At 42.6% G+C, this 22,652-nt stretch overlaps 1 pseudogene; it reads right to left on the reverse strand.

Annotated features, from left to right (window-relative positions):
- Nucleotides 1-1,969: 1,969 nt before the first annotated feature.
- On the reverse strand, nucleotides 1,970-21,065 carry LOC136533335 (uncharacterized; annotated as a pseudogene).
- Nucleotides 21,066-22,652: the final 1,587 nt, after the last annotated feature.

Below are 22,652 nucleotides of genomic sequence, written 5' to 3' on the forward strand. Positions count from 1 at the left end.
TTTAGTCCCGGTTGCGTGACCCAGGACTAAAGGCTAGGACTTTTAGTCCCGGATTCGTAGTCCCGGTTGGAAAAACCGGGACTAAGGCCCGTTCCCAACCAGGATTAAAACCCGTATGTCTACTAGCGTGAGCCGCGTCACTGTAAAAAGAGATGAGCGACATGTTTTAACTAGACGAGTCACTAATTTCATATGAGTGACGCGTTTTACTTTTGGGTCACTAAATTAGGTGTCTGTGTTGTTTTGGCATAGTGCGAGATTTTTTTAAAATGTAACAACTCAATCACCTTCTGAAAAGCTAAGTAGGAGCATTATTAAGCTAGGTCGTCATCTAGGGCCATCGTCTGCTTCATTAGTCCTCGCTGTCTGCTTCCTTTAATTTACTATATATTTACTAGTATTCTTCCGTTCCAACCCACTTGTTGTACCTTGATCCATGTTGTGTACCTGTTGTATTTCTAAGAGCCTTCAAATCAAATGAAAATCCATGCCCGTCCATATAAAGTGCAGCTGCCGTGTGCCCAATGCGTCTATACTTGCGTCTTGTGTTCTTGTTAGTGCATGCATGATTCCTTAATTTCTCCCTTCTATTTTCTGTCCTCTTTCGCATATCAGAGAGAACGATGAAAACACAAGTGTGAAATTAAAGAAGCCCGCTACAAAATTCCAACTTCAGTTTGAGTTCTAGATATTTAGTAAAATTTGTGTATCGAAAAAGGCCAAAATGACTTACAATGTAATTTGAAATGGAGAGAGTTAGAGCAAAAATAAGCAAAAAAAAAAAATGGACAACTTAATTTGGGAGGGACAATTATGAGTAAAAAAATATGGAGTTGCCGAGATCCGGCCGGCACGAGGTGTGCACGCTGCTAGCTTAAATTTTTATAGGTCACATGTTTACTTACATTACAAGCAGCAGTTAGAACCATGTTCGCAGAATTTTTTTAAAGCCTCCTGCAAGAAATTGCCGAGCATGTATTAATAGAGAAGAAGTATCGAACAACAAAAAAAAAACACTACAAAACGCACCCGGCACCCACAAAGTGGAGGAACAACACGACACCCACCACCAAAAAGCTGCCAACAAAGCCACAAAAATAGCGATGAACAAAAGCCACCTTGCACGCCGCAACGAAAAGGCAAAGAGCTTGGGTCTGAGGATGGTCCCTACGACGATGCCTCCAATGAGGAAAATGACATCCATAGATGTCGCCAAACGCCAACCGAGGGACAAGGTTTTTCAACCTAAGCCTTGGAAGGTAGGAGACCTCATGACAATGCCTCCAATGAGGACCCTGGCACCAAAGGTGTCACCACTGCCAGCGTCGACAGGAAGCCGAGTAGGGCCTTCGCCCGAAAGTCTCCCAACCACCAAAGGAAACACCCAAGTGCAAAGAGTGCCATTGTTGCAACACCAACTTGCCAACGCTAAGGAAGACAAGCCACCGAGACAACGATCACAGTAAGCCACCATAGGCAAGAGATCGCTGCAGCGATGACAAGGTCACAGACATGCGAAACCTGTCGCCGCCACGCCGGCCTACAAGCCGCCTCCTTCCTGCCTAACACCAGCCACCGTGGAAGCACAACACCTTATTCCTGCACCAATGCAAGGAACTCCGCCATCACCGTACATCGCCAACCACCAAGCTTCAAGGCAATGGCTTGAGCATCCCTCTGCAGGCCGCCATGCACAAAGGGTCACCTCCTGCCGGTTGTCGCAGCGGTGGTAAGCCAGCCATAGGCATGCGTGGCTAGTCACTATCGCGCCGGTCCATACGGACCACTGCCAGCCAACAGAATCCAGCCCACTGCAGATCGCTTACAAAGGAAAACTCACGACACTACCATATGCTCGCAATGGTTGCAACAACCGAACAATCCGACACGCTCCAAGGTTGGTAGTAGTCTGTTGCTGCTGCCACCGAACACACAGCCTCACCAAGCTTAGCAGCCGCCGCAGCCATACCGAAATGGCCAACGCAAAGCGTTGCCAGCCGCCATGGCCACGACCGCGGTGAACCGCCTCCGACCAGCTGCCGCTGCCACACCAAGCTAGCACTGTTAACAAGGCTATCTGATGCCGCGCCAGTTGACCAGGACCGATGTCAGCTTGGCCATCGCCGGGCACCACGGATGCCCCAAGAAGCATGAGGCATGCATACGAGGAACTGCAGCACAGCTGCATGAGCAACTGATGCTCCACCACACAAGGAGAAGCCGCCGCGCCGCTGCCCTCTGACGCGCCCGAGCCCGCGCTAGCGCGGCTGTTGCAGCCGGCAGCAGCAGTGGCGCAGCTATGCCTCCGCCTCCACCGCGCACCGGCACATAACACCTTCACCGCCACCCCGGCGTCACCCATCCCACCCTCCGACGAGCACCCGCCACCAAGCTGTCGCTGACGTTGCCGGAGAGCCTCCCGGTGCCCCCAAGTCTGGACCTGGGGCCCGAGCCAGGAAGAAGCTGGATTTGGCCACCGCCACAGCGCGGGGGCGAGATCCATGCCGGCATGTCCCGGATCCGTGCTCCTGGACAGCGGAGTGGGCTTCAGACTCGACGGCAGCAACGACGGCGGCACCACAGGCCTGCCACAGCCGTGTGCACGGAGAGAAAGCACCCCGCCGCCGCCCTCCTTGCGGCCACCAGCCTCCGGTGGTCTGCTCCAGCAGCGGCGAGGAGAAGGGGGTGGGGAGGAGGAGGCCTCGGCGGTGGGGGTGGGGAGCTCCGCCCATGCTGCCCGGGAGCCAGGAGCCGCAGGGGTCGGGAGAGATTTCCATGTTTCTAGAATCAGTATATGTTACGTTTTTTTGAAAAAGGGAAGCTTTATTAATTTCAAGAAAGTTACATCAAGGTGATACAACATCTTGAAATCCTCCCGGACTCTGCCTGAAAGGCACACAGCCCAAAGCAAGAAACAAAAAGAAAAGAATAAATTCGGGGCACCCTAATGACTATCAATCCGTAGACTAAGACCGCCACCCATGTGCCCGGGTAAACTCCTTGTCCACCTGCGCCAAGAATTGAGAAGCCGCTACAACCACCTCCTAGGAAATAGGCTTCTAAAGGATAGACCATGTACGTGCGTAGTTGAGTAAATGACCTGCAGAAAGGAAGACTGTTTGTTTTCAAATATAACTGCATTTCTATAGAGCCACAAGGACCAACATATAGCTGCCGCTCCCAAAAGAACTAATGGTTTTAAGTCTTTTCTAAGCCCATCTAGCCATCCGCCGAACATATTGGACACATTGAGAGGTCTATGGAGCCCCCAGGCTGCGTATACAGTGGCCTATGTCAGGTGTGCAAACCGGCAATCTAAAAACAGATGTTGTATCGTTTCATTCTCCTGACAGAAACAACATTGTTTACTACCTTGCCAATTTCGTTTGGCTAGATTATCTTTGGTTAGGATGACACCTCTTCGCATGTACCACATGAAGATTTTGATCTTCATAGGTGCTTTTAGTTTCCAAAGTCAACTTATTTAGGTTAGGGACGTTTTCGTAGATAAGACCAAGATAATGTGATTTTACTGAAAATTCACCCTTATGGTGTAAATTCCAAATAAATTTGTTACTTACAATTACAAGTAAAACACATACAAATTATTCAAAATAAGAAACTGCCAGTTTATTGCCACCACTGAATGAAGTCACACACTTACAAATTACGTACAAGCGAGTCACTTATATTTACAACTGTACATTATTATCCATTACAGATATCTCGCACAAACGGCTACATTACTAGGTGTGTTGCTACCTCCGACTTCTTAACTTATGGCTGCCCCCCTTGGCATCTACGACCCTTTCTTTGGTATATTCCGGTTGCCTCGGGGTTTTTAACTCTTTCTTGCCTTGAATCATCTCAAGAACAGATGCCATGGTAGGCCGCTCTGCCCACTCAAACTGAGTGCACAGTAGTCCTATCTCCAAGCACCTTTTTATCTCTGTCAGCTGAGATTCCTCGAACATGGATGGATCAAATAGCTCACCGATTTGTTGATGTTCACGCACATTCCAAGCCTGATAGGAAAACATGCACATACCAATGCAAATTTTTATTCACTAACAGACATGACTGCGAAATAGCGCTGAAGATGTTCTACTTCTCTTGCAAATTATGAATGAAAGCATGAATTTTGTGCATGCGTATTATCACCATGAAAAATCTATTTTATTTTCACTTATCCACGGAATTTTTAATCATTTGTGAATTCCATGTGGCTTCTTTGCAAGAACTTAATTCAAAATTTATTTCTTCATCGTTTTGTGAGAAAAAACAACATAATGAATAAATATGAACCAATACAAAGAAAACATGTATGTGAAAGTGAAACAAGGTGAAGGGAAAAAAGCAGCATGCATAAGGCCCATCAATCCCCCGCCACTTGCAGTTTTCCTTTTTTTTTTATAAAAAAAAGAAGGATCCCATTTGTCAGGCAACTTCTAGGAACCAAATTGGGCCGCAAATCCATGCCATCCATTTGCATAGGCAGAAATTTCACGAGAAATAATGGCAACTGATGTGTCATACTATGTGTGCGTGCATGTAAATTATAACTTACCCATGGAACAGAAGCATGGTGACGAGCGGGTTCAGTTTTGCACATACTGCTAATGGTCTCGAGGAGGGTGACACCAAAGCTATACACATCATACATTGTCGACAAAGTACCTTCCAAGATATATTCGGGAGGCATATATCCCCTTAACAGTTAAATAAAAATGGAAGATGTCAAACAAATAAGTTAAGATGAAGGAAAGAAGCGTAAAAGAGATGTGTGTCACAATCTAACTCTAATGGGTAGTTTAGGTAATTGTGTCTTACACTGTGCCGGCTATGTTGCTGTCATGAATCACCGGTCTCTCCAAGATTCTAGCTATTCCAAAATCAGTTAACTTAGGATTCATATCGGAATCCAAGAGGACGTTGGCCGGTTTAACATTCATATGGACAATGTTTTGCCCATGTAGATAATGTAGGGCACGGGCTAAGCCTTGGATTATGTGGAAGCGGGAGGTCCAACGAAGTCGACGCCCTGCAGATTAAGTACAAATTGCATTGAAGCAACTTTCACTGGTAGAGAACCGAGCTTTACTCCCGGTGGGGAACCCCCTCTAGTCCCGGTTCCCCACCCGGGAGCAAGCATCCGGGACTAAAGGGGGGGTCCTTTAGTCCCGGGTCAGGAACCGGGACTAAAGGAGGACCTTTAGTCCCGGTGGGTAACACCAACCGGGACTAAAGGTGCCTCCTGACATGCCACGATGGCCGGCACCTTTAGTCCCGGTTGGTAATACGAACCGGGACTAAAGGTTTTTTTCTTTTTTCTTTTCTTTTCATTTTTTTGTTTTCTTTTCAAAATAGGTTTTCGAAGTCGTATTGTACGCTGCTAATTATACATTTATATGCGCATATAGTATGTTTCGGTTCAAGCACAATGAACGTATTAAATCACACAATTCAAGCATAGAAATATATATATATATATATATATGCATGCATCATATATATATTTACATGCATGCATGCATATGTGTATTTTACATTATATTATTTCATATGCATATATTACAAAAGATTGCATTATAGTTGTTGTGACATAACAAGTTTCTTCTCATCCTCTAGCTTGGCTTCAATGGCAGTGTTGGGTCGAAGTAGAACTCGCCCTTGGAATCGATGACCTGCTCATTAAAAAATCCGGCTATAGACTCTTGAATTGCTTTGATTTGGTCTTGCCGTATGACCTTTTCCTCCAACCATCGAGTCTACAGGTTTGAATTAAAGGAAAATAAATTAATATATGTACATATATATATATATATAAAGACATAGTAACACAATCAATAATAATAATTAAATGAATATATAGTGTATTTTTAACGTACTTTGAGTCTCTCTGTAGGAGTTCTTTGGGAGAGCACCTTGATAAACTTGCAAACATAGTAACCACAGTAGTTGTTCCCCTGTTCCTGCCTCAGACACCACTTTACGAGAAAAAGATTTGTCATCCAATCTGGTGATCCGGTGAAAGCTATATGTTTAATTAATAAAGATGATGCGATTCAGGGGACTTACTTTCAATGGGATTACATTCAGTGGCGCTTTGCATTTTTCCATGTGTTGCTTCTCAATAAAGGTTTTCCAAACACTGCCCAATAAAAAATTTGCCACGTCATCAGATATAGTTAATCATCATGTTTGTGTGTATATATAGTTGCTAGAGATCCCGAAATTACCTCTGGATAATATCTATCATATCTTGGTAGTCTTGTTGTGGTTTTCTCATCGAGTCATAGATTATCAAGTGACTTTTCACCAGATCGATGTCCATCAATATCCAGTGATTGCTGCATGTGTTTATAGGATATAACGCATAACACTCATTAATTAACTAGAATCAACATATGAGCCATTAAGGCTATGATCGACATGATTAACACTCACTTGAAGTTATAGGGAAAGAGTATATCCTTCTTGTGGCGTTGGTTCACTAAGAAGTTCATGATGTTACTCTCTGACTCAGACTTCCAATTAGTCATTGGAGTAATTGGGTCTTTGAATACTATATGGGGATCAACAAAACCAATTTCATTGCAGCCTTCCTTTCTGAGCTCTGTCATTGTAAATCTGCATATATATAGTACTTGTTAGGATAATTTATATGCATATGCACACATATGATGAGTTTAATAATAGATCGAAAGAATTATTACTTACAGGCAATAGCAGCTAATGATAACTTTGTCCAGAGAGGTAAGGTGGCATAGTTGATGAAATTCTGCAAAGTCAACATACATAACATCATCGCCACGGAACCAATGTTCGTCTCTAATTCTGACACCAACGCAGAAGTCTCCACTGGTAGACGCCTGCATGTACCACTTGTTTAGCAGGTACATTTGCGTCCCCAGATCAGATAAGGCTTGAGGGTTGTATAGACTCTGGCCTAGTACAAATTTTTTCTTCCAAATATCAACCTCCGCCGCACTCTCAATTTTTCCATCACCAAACATCTGGTAAAGGTCGAGACCAGTCTCATCAAGAAATTCACCAAGGTGATCCAAATCGACATCCGGAGGTATGTTTGCCTGATGCATTAATCCTAAATTCGAACCATATTCATTACCAACAACTAGCGGGGGGATTGATTGGTGCGCTTGTTGTCCGAGTTGGGCAACTCCTTTCCCTGCCCGCTTCTTTTTCTGTGCCGCCTCAATTGACTTGGTGAGAGTGCGGTCATAGTCTGATAACGTTGATTTGGACGGCTTACGAGATTCCCGCTGTTGATGCTGGTAAGAAGTCACCTTTTTTCTTAAAATATCCGGAGCTACGAAGAAGTACGGTTTCTCTGGGTTTCTCCTTGCTTCTTGATTCATTTTAAGTTTGTCATAGAATCTAGACATGTCTTTTTTATATGCATCAGTTCCTTCTTCCTTCTCTTCAGATATTATTTTGGGAATAGCCTTTGGTTTCACGGTGGCTTTCTTTGCAGGCGGGGACTGATTCTTCGTTTGAGGGGCTGGCCTCTTGCTAGGCTTCTTGGTAGGCGGGGGCGGGGGAGGCGTTGGAGACCTCCTTGGAGGTGTTGGCAGCGGCGTTGGAGACCTCCTTGGAGGTGGCGGCTGTGGCGTTGGAGACCTCCTTGGAGAGGGTGTGGATGCAGCCTCGTCTTCCAACACAATGTCATCGTACAGAGCACTATGATGATCTGGCGATTGAACAATTGGATTTAGGTTGGGGGAGGATCTGCTACAAAAAAAGGAATGACATATTATTATGAGCAGATTGTTAATTATTTAAGCCAATACAAATTAATGATGTAGTGTTTTCATCCGCACGTACCTATGGTGAGGTAGTTCAGAAGGAGGTGGAGCCGACATCCCTGGAATGATGATGTAGCGCTTGCGCCATAGAATGAATGTCTTCTCCGCTTCTCCTAGAGTCTTCTCGCCATCACCTCCAGGAATGTCAAGAGGCAAATCACTAAAACCTTTTTCAGCTTTATCTACCGAGATGGTGGCATATCCTTCTTGGATTATATTCCCATGAATCCTTGGTGTCTTGGTTCGGTCGATAGGATTAACAAGACCGATAGCCACCTTGATTGTGGAATTCTCCTTCGGAATGTGTAGCTCACACGTTGTACAAGGTTCAGTGACGTCATCCACAGGGAAGCGCAGTCCTGTGTCCCCTTGATTTGGTATCTCCGTGGAAGCGCAGCTGCTTTTCAACTGAACAGATTGGCTAATGTTGATTCCTGGCTCTGATGCCTGCTTGCTTGCACTCACTGCTATTTGCACTTGCCTTTTGATTTCCTCCTGCATTCTCGCTTCAAGGTTTTTTTCCCGCTCCTGTGCTTCACGCACCGCTTCCTCCAACCTCTGGAGCCGGTGTGCCTCTTCTTCCTTCTTTCTCTGGCGACTTCTGTAGGAAGGTCTGTCCTGAGGGAATCCATGCTCCCACGAGACACTTCCTTTGCCTCTAGTTCGGCCACCATGTTCAATAGTCCCGATGGCGTATGTCAGCTCATCCTTCTCTCTGTTGGGCCTGAACACACCACTAGCAGCAGCTCTCTGAGCATAAAACAATCTTTCTGCTGCTTCTTGCAGTCTTGCGCCATAAACGCACTTCCCTGTCTCCTGGTCTAGTGTTCCCCCATGAGCGAAAAACCAATTCTTTGCACGTTCTCCCCACTCGAGTGATTCTGGTCTGATACCCTTGGCAAGAAGGTCTGCTTCCATTTTGTTCCACTTCTTAATGGCAGTCGGGTAGCCACCTGATCCCAAGGTATGGTGGTATGTCTTCTGTTGGGCATTACGTTGGTTCTTTATCACCCGACTCACACCCTCTTCTGAAGTCTTGTACTGTACAAACTCATCCCAATAGGGCCTCTGCTTTGAGATCGGGCCTGGGACAGTAAAATCTGGTGCTATGTTCTTCTTGACATACGTCGTGTATAGGTGTTTCTTCCAAGTCTGAAACTGGGTGGCCATCTTCTTCATTGCCCAATCCCTAACTCGCTCCTTCAATTCATCACCATCTATTATATCATCATAATCATCTGTTTGGAGCGTGAAATGTACCAAGACATCATTCCAAATTAACGCCTTGTCACGATCGGAGACAAAACTGATATGAGGAGCATTGGTCTTCTTCTTCCATTCACGGGTACTAATCGGGAGCCGGTCCCGTACAAGGTAACCACAGTGGTGCACAAATTTCATTTTATTCGGCCCCCCCGGTTCTCCTGTATCCACATTGAACTCCGAGATGATGAAGCGACCCTCCAATGGCTTTTTGGGACCTCGAACATTTTTACTCTTCGTTGTAGTTGTTGATGTCGATCCAGAGGGCTACAAAACATAAACATTATTTTTAATGTCATGAGCACACATAAGACATATGATAATATATATATATAGCTAATAATAAAAAATATATACTTGGCCAATATGTTGTTGCTCATTTTGTTCAAGAGCTAAGTACTGACTCCCGTCATCTACATCCTCTTGCACGTTATTTTTAGCACCATCATCGCCGGCAACTTGAGTGCCAGTGTTGATCAAATTCATCATCAACTCCTCCTCATCCATATTTCTCGGGTCGGCCATCTAGCTTCAAAAAACAAAACCAATATATAGTACGTCAAATCTTTGCTTATTACATGCGTAAAATCTACAAACAATATGCATTATTAAATCTTGCCCCTCGATCACGGACGGAATTCGCCACACTAGGACGAACTACGTCGGTACTAGGGCGAATTAGGGCACGAGAAAGGGCGGTGTGACAAGAGTGGCGGTGCTCCACTCCGCCGTATATATGTCTGTACACATGGGTGAACGAGGGCGGCGGTGCTCCGCCGTATACATAGAAACGCATGGACGAAATGCATATGAATACAAATGACGTATATATACGTGTCGGCGCGGTGGCCGGTGTGCTGACGACGATGACGTGAGGCGGGCTGGCGTGCTGACGACGACGACGACGTGAGGCGGGCCGGGGCGGTGTCGGTGCGTGATGTTGTGATCCTATGTACCATGTGATCAACCATGTAGTCATTCATCATATGAGAAAATTCTATGTTAATAATATAAGTATAAGCCATTATGAAATGTAAGTATACGTGTCTTATTGCTCATATAACCATTACTATTTCCGAAATGATAAGAATTTATTTTCTTCTTCTACAGGCGATCTCTGATGCTATGATATAAAGTTTGAAGATAGTCTTCCTGGAAAAAAATATGTAATGCTCATATTACTTTAGCAACATTAATATATTATATCTGTATATTCAAAGTTCACAAATGAAGAAACATGTGATATTTTTGATAAACTAAAAAACGCTTAGTTTATAAACTGGGTATCAAAATTGAGTTCCTATTTGACCATTATATATCCTACAACAAATCCTTCAAAAAAAAGACCCTACATGAATATATTTGGATAAAATTTCGTTAACAAACATTGATCTATGAAGATAGAAAAAATTCTTCTATTGAAACTGCATCTTGAAATAATGGCATATCATATAGTGATGAATATATGGCGGTTGATGGGCTGGATCATTAGCGGATGGTTCGTAGCGTTGTTTCCAAATAATATATAGCGTGTTTATTATACAAGCCATGGATTTACATCGATCTAATTAATTTCTAAAGTAATTTCATTGGTGATCCTTAATTATACTTGTCATTTAGAGTTCCAAATATTCAAAACTTGCCTTAAGATATATTTTTATTTAAAATCATTTAGAGTTCCAAATATTCATTTTTAGTTTCTATAGATTTTGTGATTCAAAATTTGGAATTTTCAATCGACCTCGACCGTTGACATGGCTTACACCAAAGTTGTAGTTTTCGACGTGATCTATAACTCGGCAGTGGAGGGCTCGGACGAATGTACAAAGAGATCGACGAATATATCACCTCGAAGCTCGGCAGTGTACGTGCTGGAGGGCCTCGGGCCGGCGCGGTGGGGCAACGCGCGGTGGAGGGCCTCGGGCGCGGAGGAGGGCGCGGTGGAGGGCCACGGGCAAGCGCGGAGGAGGGGCACGGGCGCGCGCGGTGGAGGCCGCACGAGGAAGAAGACGGCGGCGCCGGTGTCACGGAAGGCGAACGGACGCGGCGCGAGGTCGAAGAAGAGGCCGGGCGGCGGTGTTCGACGAGGAAGAAGACGAGCAGATCGATCTGCCAGGCGCTGGAGGTTATATAGCAGAGGAGAATTACTCCCGGTGCCAGCCACCAACCGGGAGTAAAGGTTCCTTTACTCCCGGTGCGTGTTACCAACCGGGAGTAAAGGTATACCTTTACTCCCGGTTGGTAACACGCACCGGGAGTAAAGGCTTTTTTTGGCGGGCCACGAAACTGCAGCCCACCTTTACTCCCGGGTGGGCTTCCCACCCGGGAGTAAAGGTGGCCTGCAGTTTCGTTTCCCGCCTGTTTTAAGCAATAGTCTTGTTAAATACAATAGAAATGCAATAGTTTTTATTAAATACATAGTAAATTAAATAAAAGGCATAAAATTATTTTGTTAAAAATATGAATTTTATTTTTGTTTATTGCACATAGGAAAAATCGATAACCTAACTTTTTTTATTTTTTGTTAGAATTATAAAACATAATGTAACTAATATTTATTATTTCGTTAATGCAAAAATGTAGTGTTTAATTAAAATTATTAAAATTATTGGTTTTGGACAGGAAATTTGTTTTCACATCATTTTAACGTTAATATTTTAATTTTTCATCACTCAGTATCCTAATTTACCTTTTTGAGAGAGAAATCCCACCAAATCAAACATTGATTTAATTTGAAATATGACATAATAAACATCTGAATTCACAATTATTACATAATATCTCAAACACACACTATATTAAATCACTATATCATCAAGTGGGCACAGCAGTGAACTTCTTCTTTACGTATGTCCCTTGGTTATGATCGCTTCGTAACCATGGAGTGTCCTCATCATTTACCAAGATGCTAGGGTCTTTGTTCACTTTGAAGGGCGGAATTCGGTCATCCTTTTCATATTCTTCTGACATGTCCGACTTGTCCTCAATTCCCACGATGACTCTTTTCCCTGAAAGAACTATGTGGCGCTTTGGCTCTTTGGTTGAGTCATTATCGTTTTTCCCTCTTTTTGGTTTGGTAGACATATCATTGACATAGAACACCTGATTCACATCCTTGGCAAGGACGAATGGTTCGTCTTTGTACCCAATATTACTAAGGTCTACTGTTGTCATTCCATACTCGTTGTCTACTGTTACTCCGCCTCCGGTCACCTTGACCCATTGGCACTTGAACAATGGGATCTTCAAAGTAGGTGCATATTCTAGTTCCCATATTTCATCTATGCGTCCATAATATGTCTGCTTATTCCCATTCGGGTCTGTGGCATCTATGCGGACACCACTGTTTTGGTTGGTACTCCTTTTATCTTGGGCTACTGTGTAGAATATGTTCCCATTTATCTCGTACCCTTTGTATGTGACGATATGCCATGATGGTTGCATAGCCAATAAATACAGTTGCTCATGGATGCTCTCATCACCTTGACATTTTTTTCGCAACCAACCGCCGAAAGTTTCCATGTGCTTATGCGTAATCCAAGCTTCAGTCTTGCCTGGAAACTCGGATCGTAAGAGATCCTTGTGTGTCTCAATATACGGATCTACCAAAGAGGAGTTCTGTAGAACTGTGTAGTGCGCTTTATTGAAATAATCATCATCCGTACCAATATATGTTTTCCTCCCTAGTGTCCCCTTTCCGCTTAGTCTCCCCTCATGTCTCGATTCAGGAACACCAATCGAGTCAAGGTCGGGAATAAAGTCAACACAGAACTCAATGACCTCTTCTGTTCCATAGCCCTTGGCGATGCTTCCTTCTGGGCGAGCACGGTTGTGAACATATTTCTTTAGGACTCCCATGAATCTCTCTAAGGGGAACATGTTGTGTAGGAACACAGGACCGAGAGTGAAAATCTCCTTGACTAGGTGAACTAGGAGGTGTGTCATAATATCAAAGAAGGAAGGAGGGAACACTAACTCAAAGCTGACGAGACATTGAACCACATCATTCTGTAGTTTAGCTAGATCAGTTGGATCAATTGCCTTCTGAGAAATTGCATTGAGGAATGCACATAGCTTTACGGTGGCTAGACGTACATTTGGAGGTAGAATTCCTCTTAATGCAACTGGAAGTAATTGCGTCATGAGAACGTGACAGTCATGGGACTTTAAGTTACAGAATTTCTTCTCTGTCACATTTATAATACCCTTTATATTCGAGGAGAATCCAGATGGTACCTTGATGTTGTTTAAGCATTCAAACATGATTTCCTTCTCCTCTTTGCTTAGAGTGTAGCTAGCAGGACGTAAGTAATGGCGTCCATCATCTGTCTTCTCTGGATGCAGGTTGTCTCTTTCTCTCAAACAACGCAGGTCCTGTCGTGCTTCAAATGTGTCCTTAGGCTTTCCATACACACCCATAAAGCCTAGCAGGTTCACACAAAGATTCTTCGTCAGGTGCATCACGTCGATCGAGCTACGGACCTCCAGGACTTGCCAATAGGGTAGGTCCCAAAATATGGACTTTTTCTTCCACATGGGTGCGTGACCGTTAGCGTCTTTCGGAATAGGTTGGCTTCCATGTCCTTTTCCAAAGACGACTTTCACATCATTGACCATATCGAGTACATCCTCACCGGTTCGGTTGCGAGGCTTGGTCAGGTGGTCTGCTTTCCCTTTAAAATGCTTACCTTTCTTTCTTACGGGGTGATTTGCAGGAAGAAATCGACGATGGCCAAGGTACACGACCTTTCGACGTTTTTTCAAGAATACACCTCTAATATCACCGAAGCAGTGTGTGCATGCATTATATCCCTTGTTTGACTGTCCTGAAAGATTACTTAGAGCAGGCCAATCATTGATTGTTACGAACAACAATGCTCGCAGATCAAAGTGTTCCTGTTTGTACTCATCCCACACACGTACACCTTCTTTATTCCACAAAATGAGAAGTTCATCAATAAGTGGTCTCAGGTACACATCGATGTCATTGCCAGGTTGCTTCGGGCCTTGGATGAGCACAGGCATCATAATGAACTTCCGCTTCATGCATAACCAAGGAGGAATGTTGTAGATACTTAGAGTAACAGGCCAAGTGCTATGACTACTGTTCTGCTCTCCAAAAGGATTGATACCATCTGTACTTAAAGCAAACCTTAAGTTTCTTGCGTCATTTGCAAACTCCGGGAATTCTCTATCGATTGCTCTCCACTGGGACCCATCAGCAGGGTTTCTCAACATATTGTCTACCTTACGGTCTTCTTTGTGCCATCGTAACAATTTTGCATGTTCTTTGTTTCTGAACAGACGTTTCAAGCGTGGTATTATAGGAGCATACCACATAACCTTGGCAGGGATTTTCTTACGTGGACGTTCGCCCTCAACATCACCAGGGTCATCTCGCCTGATCTTATACCGCGACGCATGGCATACCGGGCATGCATCCAATTTCTCGTACTCTTTGCCACGGTATAGGATGCAGTCATTAGGACATGCATGTATCTTCTCTATTTCTAGCCCCATAGGACAGACAACTTGTTTTGCTTCGTAGGTAGTGGCGGGCAATTCATTGTACTTCGGAAGCATCTTCTTTTGGATTTTTAGTAACTCTCCAAATCCCTTGTCAGATACACCATTCTTTGCCTTCCATTGCAGCAATTCTAGTGTGGTTCCCAACTTTTTCTGCCCTGCATCACAAGTTGGGTACAACAATTTCTTGTGATCTTCTAGCATCCGCTCGAACTTGATCTTCTCCTTTTCACTTTCACATTCTCTTTGTGCATCACGAATGACCTGACAAAGATCATCAGCCGGCTCATCTTCTGTGACTACCTCTTCTTCAGCTTCTCCCATTGCAGTATCATTGAAGCACGCACCATCAGGAATAATATCATTGTCGTCCCATTGTTCTTCTTCATCTTCTTCCATTACAACACCGGTTTCTCCGTGCTTTGTCCAACAAATATAGTTTGGCATGAAACCCGACTTGAACAAGTGTGAATGAAGAGTCCTTGAGCAAGGATATTCCACCGTATTCTTACATATGGCACATGGGCAGCACATGAAACCGTCGCGTTTGTTTGTCTCGGCCGCACGTAATAAAGAATGCACGCCGTCAATGAACTCTTGTGAGCGGCGATCAGCATTATACATCCAATGACGGCTCATCTGCATTACATGACATAAATATCATATTAAAACCTAGATCATAATTAATTATTTATACAACATGCGTGCCACCACAAAAGATACAAATTTATGAAAGCATCGCTACAATGTAGACAATCCCAACTACCACTAAAAGAACTAAAGCTAAAATACATTTCAGGAGCACAAGGATTTCGCGACCAATCTCAACTAAAACAGACAGATCCCCCGATTGTGCAACATCTTTGGGCTTCTTCGACTGGATCACTGCCTCATTAGCCGCCGTATCTGCCTGTTGTGCAAGATATTTTTGCACGAGTTCAACATACTCTTCCTCCCAGTAGAAGCCTGAACATCGTCCACTGCCATCCCACTGAAATTAAAACAAAAAACTAGAACTTTAATCACAACCATCATGAAAATAGGTATAAACTAACCATAATCATTAAATACGATAAAATAACTCACATTGCGATCCGGACACTTGTAGAAGATACGATCCTTGTTGGGACCCTCCTTCTTCACTCGGTACTCCATCACAATCTTCATCTCATCACGACACTTGCCGCATGGAATGAGAGGAAGGCCCGGCCTAAGTCGCTTTGGAAACCCATGAGAGGCCGAGGACCCGGAAGCAGTTGCCATCTACTCTCTATACTCATTTTTTAATACACTATAAATTTCTTCTTTTATAAACAAATAAAATTAACAAACTATAAAATTATCTAGATCTCTAAACAATGATATTTTTAATGGTCATTGTGTTCTCGTCTTTTACTGCGGCAGGTAAGTAATTCATATGATATTTCCGCAAATTAACAGAAGAATGGGAATGTACACACATAACAGACTACTACGACGATATCGGGACGTGTGAATAAATAACCATCCGTACTAGTTGACCTTGCTTACGTGATCATCTCGGCGAGCATTTCTCCACCGGACAGCACCGTACTTGGTCAAGGAAGAGCTCCGATTCTATGAGGAAGGGAACACGGTCTCCCACGACCGTTGTCGCTCTCCCTCGTAGAATCAAAGCTCCTCCTTGATGTCCGTTACCGCTCGACAGAGAACATGCTTGCCGAGCTGAACACGGTCCGCAAGTTCAACTAGTACGGATTTTCTATAATTTTCTAACTATTTTCTAAGTTTTTATTTATATATACTACGTTTAGGTACGGTGATTGACAGACTACTACGACGATATCGGGACATGTGAATAAATAACCATCCGTACTAGTTGACCTTGCTTACGTGATCAGCTCGGCGAGGATTTCTCCACCGGACGGCACCGTACTTGGTCAAGGAAGAGCTCCGATTCTACGAGGAAGGGAACACGGTCTTCCACGACCGTTATCGCTCTCCCTCGTAGAATCAAAGCTCCTCCTTGACGTCCGTTACCGCTCGGCAGAGAACATCCTCGCCGACCTGAACACGGTCCGCAAGTTCAACTAGTAAGGATTTGCTATAATTTTCTAACTATTTTCTAACTTTATATTTATATATACTTTAACCTTCTTTCATGTAAATATGCAAGCTTAAAGTGATTTTGAGCTCAAATTGCTTACAAATGAAAAAAAAACCACAATAAAGAACCATAAATATATATAGTGAATAAAATGGCATAAGAAAATGGTAAAAAATGAGAGTATGAGATTGGTAACCTTTACAACTGAAGAATCGACGGAGGAATCGAAGAATGGATGGAGGAACAATGGAGGGAGGGAGGAAGCAAGAACACTACTGCAGTGAGCTTCAAAATGTGCTGAGCTCGGGCTCGGGGAGGAAGGAGGAGACGGCCGATTTATAAAGGGAGAACATTTAGTCCCGGTTGATAGATCCAATCGGGACTAAAGGTAACTTTCCAACCCCGGGCGCAGTCACGACCCGGGAGTAGACCTTTACTCCCGGTTGGAGCCACAAACCGGGAGTAAAAGTATACCTTTAGTCCCGGTTGGTGGCTCCAACCGGGACTAAAGGTCCCTGCCACCTCTGTCTGGCGCAGTAGCCGTTGGGCAGGGACCTTTAGTCCCGGTTGGAGCCACCAACCGGGACTAAAGGTATTTCTAGTCCCGGGGGCAAAAAATTCCGGGACTAGAGCCCATTTTGGCCGAGGATCAAAGGTCTGTTCTCTACTAGTGTTTATATTGATTACTTAGATTCATATGCATAATGTTGGTGTAGAGGCAGGATCAGAAGATACCATAAATAATGTTGTACATGCTTCCTTTTGGCAGGTATTCTTCGACGAGAAAAATATGAGTTTCAAAACACTCTTGCCGCCCCCATATCAGTTCGTGGCCATATCCCAGAACTCTTATTATATAGGTGTTATTCCCAGAAGGCTCCACATCCTTGCTCTGGAGCTTTGATGCAATACGAAGTTGAGCACTCAATCGTCCCAAAAGAAATGGAGGTGGATCTTGAAATTGCTTTATGCAACCATGAGTCCATCATGCAGTACACCCTGAAATTTATAAAATCAAGATAAGTATAATTTTCATTAGGAAAATAAAGCTATAAAAGAAACCATGTGTCCATTAAATTAGGTTGGTAGCTTCTATATACAATATGGAAAATAATTTTTGCGTAAGAAAGTAGAAATGTGATAGGTTGCATTTTATGTCCCACGAGTGGCCGAACTGATGCAAATGAAGACATACTTTAAATTGTGTCTTCACAAGAGATTATGCAAATAAAGGTGTAGGTTTTTAATATATTGCTTATTAAATGTTCGATTGACGACGTTATCTGTTTTTTCATTGTGTTTTCAGTTTGTAAAATTTTTCTCGTAGAAAATAGCATGCCAAGCATATATATATATGCAGTACCTTGTAGAAAATACCAAAGTCACTTGATCCAATCTTATTTTTCTCTGAAAAATTATGTGTAGCATCCTTCAACTCAGATAAACTGAACTTTGTTAAACCTGTTACATAAGTAACATATACAACCAACGTTGTTTAATTTAGATTTTGTAAGTGTGCAAGTTTGTTCGAACCAAGAATTCTTTGTAGGATAGTAAGAACACAATTTGAAAGAGAGCTAACTACCAAGTGATAAACATTGATAATAATACTCCCAGTCTCCCATTTTTATGTACATTCTATATATTTCCTTTTCAAGATTTCAACATATGGCATTGACAACAACTAGCTTTTTATTAACATGTGCTGCTCCCTCTGTTCCTATTATGTTTGTTAGTGACAAACAAAAAGGTACAAAGGGAGTAATATATTTAACTATGTTTTTATGAAAGCTTATGTAAACAAGAGTTCTACTATTATAATATGGATAGAGCCAATATTGGTATTGTTTAAAGAAAACTATTATAATATGGATAGAGCCAATATTGGTATTGTTTAAAGAAATCAACATATATTTGATCAAACATAAAGATGCTTTCTATGATGAAACTAACTTCCTTATTACCTAACCACTGATGCATGAATGGGAGTTGCCAAAAATACACACAAAAGAAATTGCAACCATACCTGGTAACAAAGGAGGTCCCTCAGTTTCTCCTGGCTTATTTTTTCTTTCATCATATATGCCGCTGCAGTTCAGTAACGACAAGGACACTTTTTATATGAGTAAAATAATTAAAAAATTATCCTACTGCACTCAAATACACTAACAATGTACATATGGAAATGTTTTATGGCAATATGAAAGTAGAAGTGCTCCAATAAATATACCAGATAACTAACCTTGCATCTTCTGCTGAAGCCATGGATGCAGAACTAGTAACAGGCAACGGAACCTCTATAGGACTCTACAATAAAAATAGTAAATTATGAAAAAAATACAAAAGTTGTCAACCTAATCACAGCATTTCATGTTTAGGATGTTTTATCATGACCTATATATCATTGAGTATATCATCATATGGCTCCGGAATATCATTGTATATATCTTGGGCAAACAAATTAATAATCAGGTTGGCTTGCTACACTTAAGTAGTAACTCAAAAAAATCATTAGGTTTCCAAGAAATATATGGATTATTGTCAAATGTTACTTTTATGTAATTTATAGAGCCATGCACACAAAAGCAGTTTATCATATGTCTGCTTACTAATTATTATGATATTCCTCTACTATGCGGTACTACATTAGAAGTTATGGAAACAGGTATTATATTGAACGTTACCTATTTTGTTTTATTATTGAAATGGAACTTTAGAGTCCATTGTGCAATTGCTAAAATAAAATACTCTTTTCATCTTTCTATGATTTTCTTTGAACTCAGCAGAAGTTTTCAATGAGGCACGAGTAGGTGTTATGATATTTTTTTTATTCTGTGGACACTTGCCTAAGTAATCCTGCCTAAATAATCCTGCCCATGTAGAATTATTTATACAAACGATGTGTTGTGTCATTCTAGTAGTCTTTCCCCACAACTAGTGTGTTTGTATCTGTGTGTGTGGGTGGGGTGGGGGGGGGGGGGGGGGGGGGGGTTGTAGAGAACCAGAAGATTATCTTGTTGACATTCTTGTTGTATTACAAAAAACAGGAGGGTGCCATGTCATGTACATATTGATAATATTAATGAATTTAAATAAAAAGAGATAACATTAAAAAAACGACATCAAGCAAGAAAAATCTAGCCGATCACTAATTTGAAGAAAATGAGTCTTCTTTGCCTGGTGCAAAAGGAAGGGAGCCTTTCTTAATTTGTTATGAACAGTGGCTAAAGTCCGAGTAACATTGCTATTCTACTTGCATTCTTATTCTTATCCTTGCTATAAAGATGCGCAAATCTTTTGCGTATTTGAGAACAAAATACATACATTTTGGACGACAGATGAATTACATCATGTATATTGAGAAGGAAAAGTGTAAGTAACTAAGAAATCGTACCTGTAAGGGGGAATCATGAGGTACAAGTGGAGCGTCTGTACTTGTGTTGTGAGGACTAGAAGGAACTGGCGACAGTGGTGGTAGTTGCGGTCGTGTGGGTGGAGGATGGGGCTGGTGCTTAGACACAGGAGAAGTTACATACGTAGGAACAGAAAGTGATGGTGGTGGTGGTGATGGAGGAGGTGTAGTTGCTGGTGGTATGTTTGTAGGTATACGAGGAGACGGTGGCAGCAGCGGAGGTTGTTTCGCCGGATGATGAGATAGGTGTTTGGACTCAATAGGAGCTACATTTGTGTGAGGATGGGAGTCTGGTAGTGGTGATATATGTATAGGAGGAGGCTCCAGATTATTAGGTACATCATCTGCAATAACAGGAGCATAAGAAGGAGGTTCTTGTGTGGGAAGACAAGGAAGGAGACCATTACCAGCAACAGCATCAGGTGAACGAGAATGTTCGGTGCTAAGCGGAAGATCTTCAGCAACAGCAGGAGGATGGGATCGCAGATGTCTGGAGAGGGGACGAGTTTGATATGTACGAACGAAAAACACATTTGAATTCAAGGAACTTTGCTGGCCTTTTGGTGCCACAAAGACTGCCGCCGCGGCATGGCTAGCAAAGATGGCCAGCATCATGCCCTGTGATATGTCATTCTTTACCTGGCTCAGCTTCTTGGACATCTTCCCGGCCTTGCAGCAGTCACACAGGATGTTCTTCTTCTGGCAGGCGGTTACTGCATCGTTGGCGCGGCTGACGGCATCCCCAAGGTCCTCCAGAGGGCCGCCCACCACCCGGTGCTTCATCATCTCCGACTCCTTCAGCAGGGACAGCAGATCACTGACTCTGCAGTCTGCACACAAGCTTCCGTATGCCAAGGCATTCCTCCTTGTTCTCCTTAACTGTCTCTACGGCATCTTTGATTATGATGGCGATTTCGATGATCTTCTGCACAATAGCCACTGGATCGGCCATGCAATCTATCTCCGTCCTCGTTTAGAAATTAATGCAATCTAGCAGGCACAAGGGGATTTAGCAGGCAATGTAACCAATTGAGCAGCAACAGCCGAAGCAATTAAACATGTAATTTAAGCATGCACTAACCTTGTTGGCTCTTTTTCTTTCTACCGGATCACCTGTCACTCACACCAAGCGAGGTTGCGCTCTTCTGTTCCATGGGCACCAATGCAAGCTAGCAGCCTACCTGGTGCAACGAAGAATACATGCATGTATACAGCAACTTGTGTATCTGGGAAGGAATCCATGGATGGCCCAATGCATGCAAAAGACAAAAGGGCTAAAGTCAGGCCTTGTGCCAAGAATACGGTACGAAAGGATTGAGTGACAACAAAGAAATGCATACTCGTATGGAATCTTAAGGTTGAGTGAGGGATTACACTAACTAATGATTCTTCTCAGGTACTTTAATGAAAGGGAAGGTACTACTATTAGTATAAACCTTGAAGTACCGGAGATAAGAGCCTTTCGGCTAGCTTAGATATTGTTGATGGACCACCTGTCCACCTTTCTGCTCCTTGATATTTGTTCATCAGAGGATCAGAGAGAACGAAGATGCTTTAAGTGTGTCAGGTATTTGTTCACCTATTTTATTTGCAACCTCACTTATTAATAACTACAGAAGAATGCAACAAAAGCTCACAGGGTGACAAAGTGGTAACGGGCCAAGGACATAGGGTCAAACCTCATCAGGACATACCGTACCAGAAGCAGAGGGCAGCAAGTAGTAACGACAGCAAACAGCAAAGGACACTGTTCACCACGCGTCCACGCTGGAGATAGCACATTACCACTTACTATGTGTTAAGACAAAACTCTAGTACTTTTATACTATATATCTTTTACTCAATATTCCCTTTTACATTTTATTAAAACATAGATTTTACATCTTGGACTCCACTCTTACTAACTGCACTAGAATCAACAGTTGCTTTATATTGCACCACGGCACTCAATTTCTTCACTTCTCTATATCAAAGAGTTATTTATAGTTTTTTACATGTGAAGTTCTTAGAATTAAACTACTAGTATTGATATGTCATAAGATTCATTAGAATGTATAAAATTATCCAAATTAACAACATACAAAAATTACTTTTATAAAGTTTAAATAAAACTAAACGTGAATTCATAGTCATAGGTAGGCTGTTCATTAAGGGCAATCGATGAACTGGTAAATTATACGTTTATCGCTAATGTATGTACATGGTGACACATAACATTTATGTTCATTACTTTGAATTTAATAGTGGAGGGCCCTAGTAATTAAGAAATATATAAAGTTTACTTTATGGTTATTTAGTTCTTTTAGTCAATAGCAGCACATTGATAATTTAGACATTCATTTGAGACATATTTTAGTTTGTGTTTTATATAACAACAGATGTGTGCAATTTAGATGCAAATTAATGGGTTACAATAAATTGTCAAACTTGGGTGTTGTGGCGGCAGCTGTGGCTCGCTAGCCATAACGAGTACGGCAGCGTGGTAATGTGCTATCACGCGTGCGATGCCTTGTGCCGTGTTTGCAAGTGTGAGGTGGTG

The sequence above is a fragment of the Miscanthus floridulus genome, unplaced genomic scaffold (assembly GCF_019320115.1).
Source record: "Miscanthus floridulus cultivar M001 unplaced genomic scaffold, ASM1932011v1 fs_858_1_2, whole genome shotgun sequence".
NCBI classification, from domain to species: Eukaryota; Viridiplantae; Streptophyta; class Magnoliopsida; order Poales; family Poaceae; genus Miscanthus; species Miscanthus floridulus.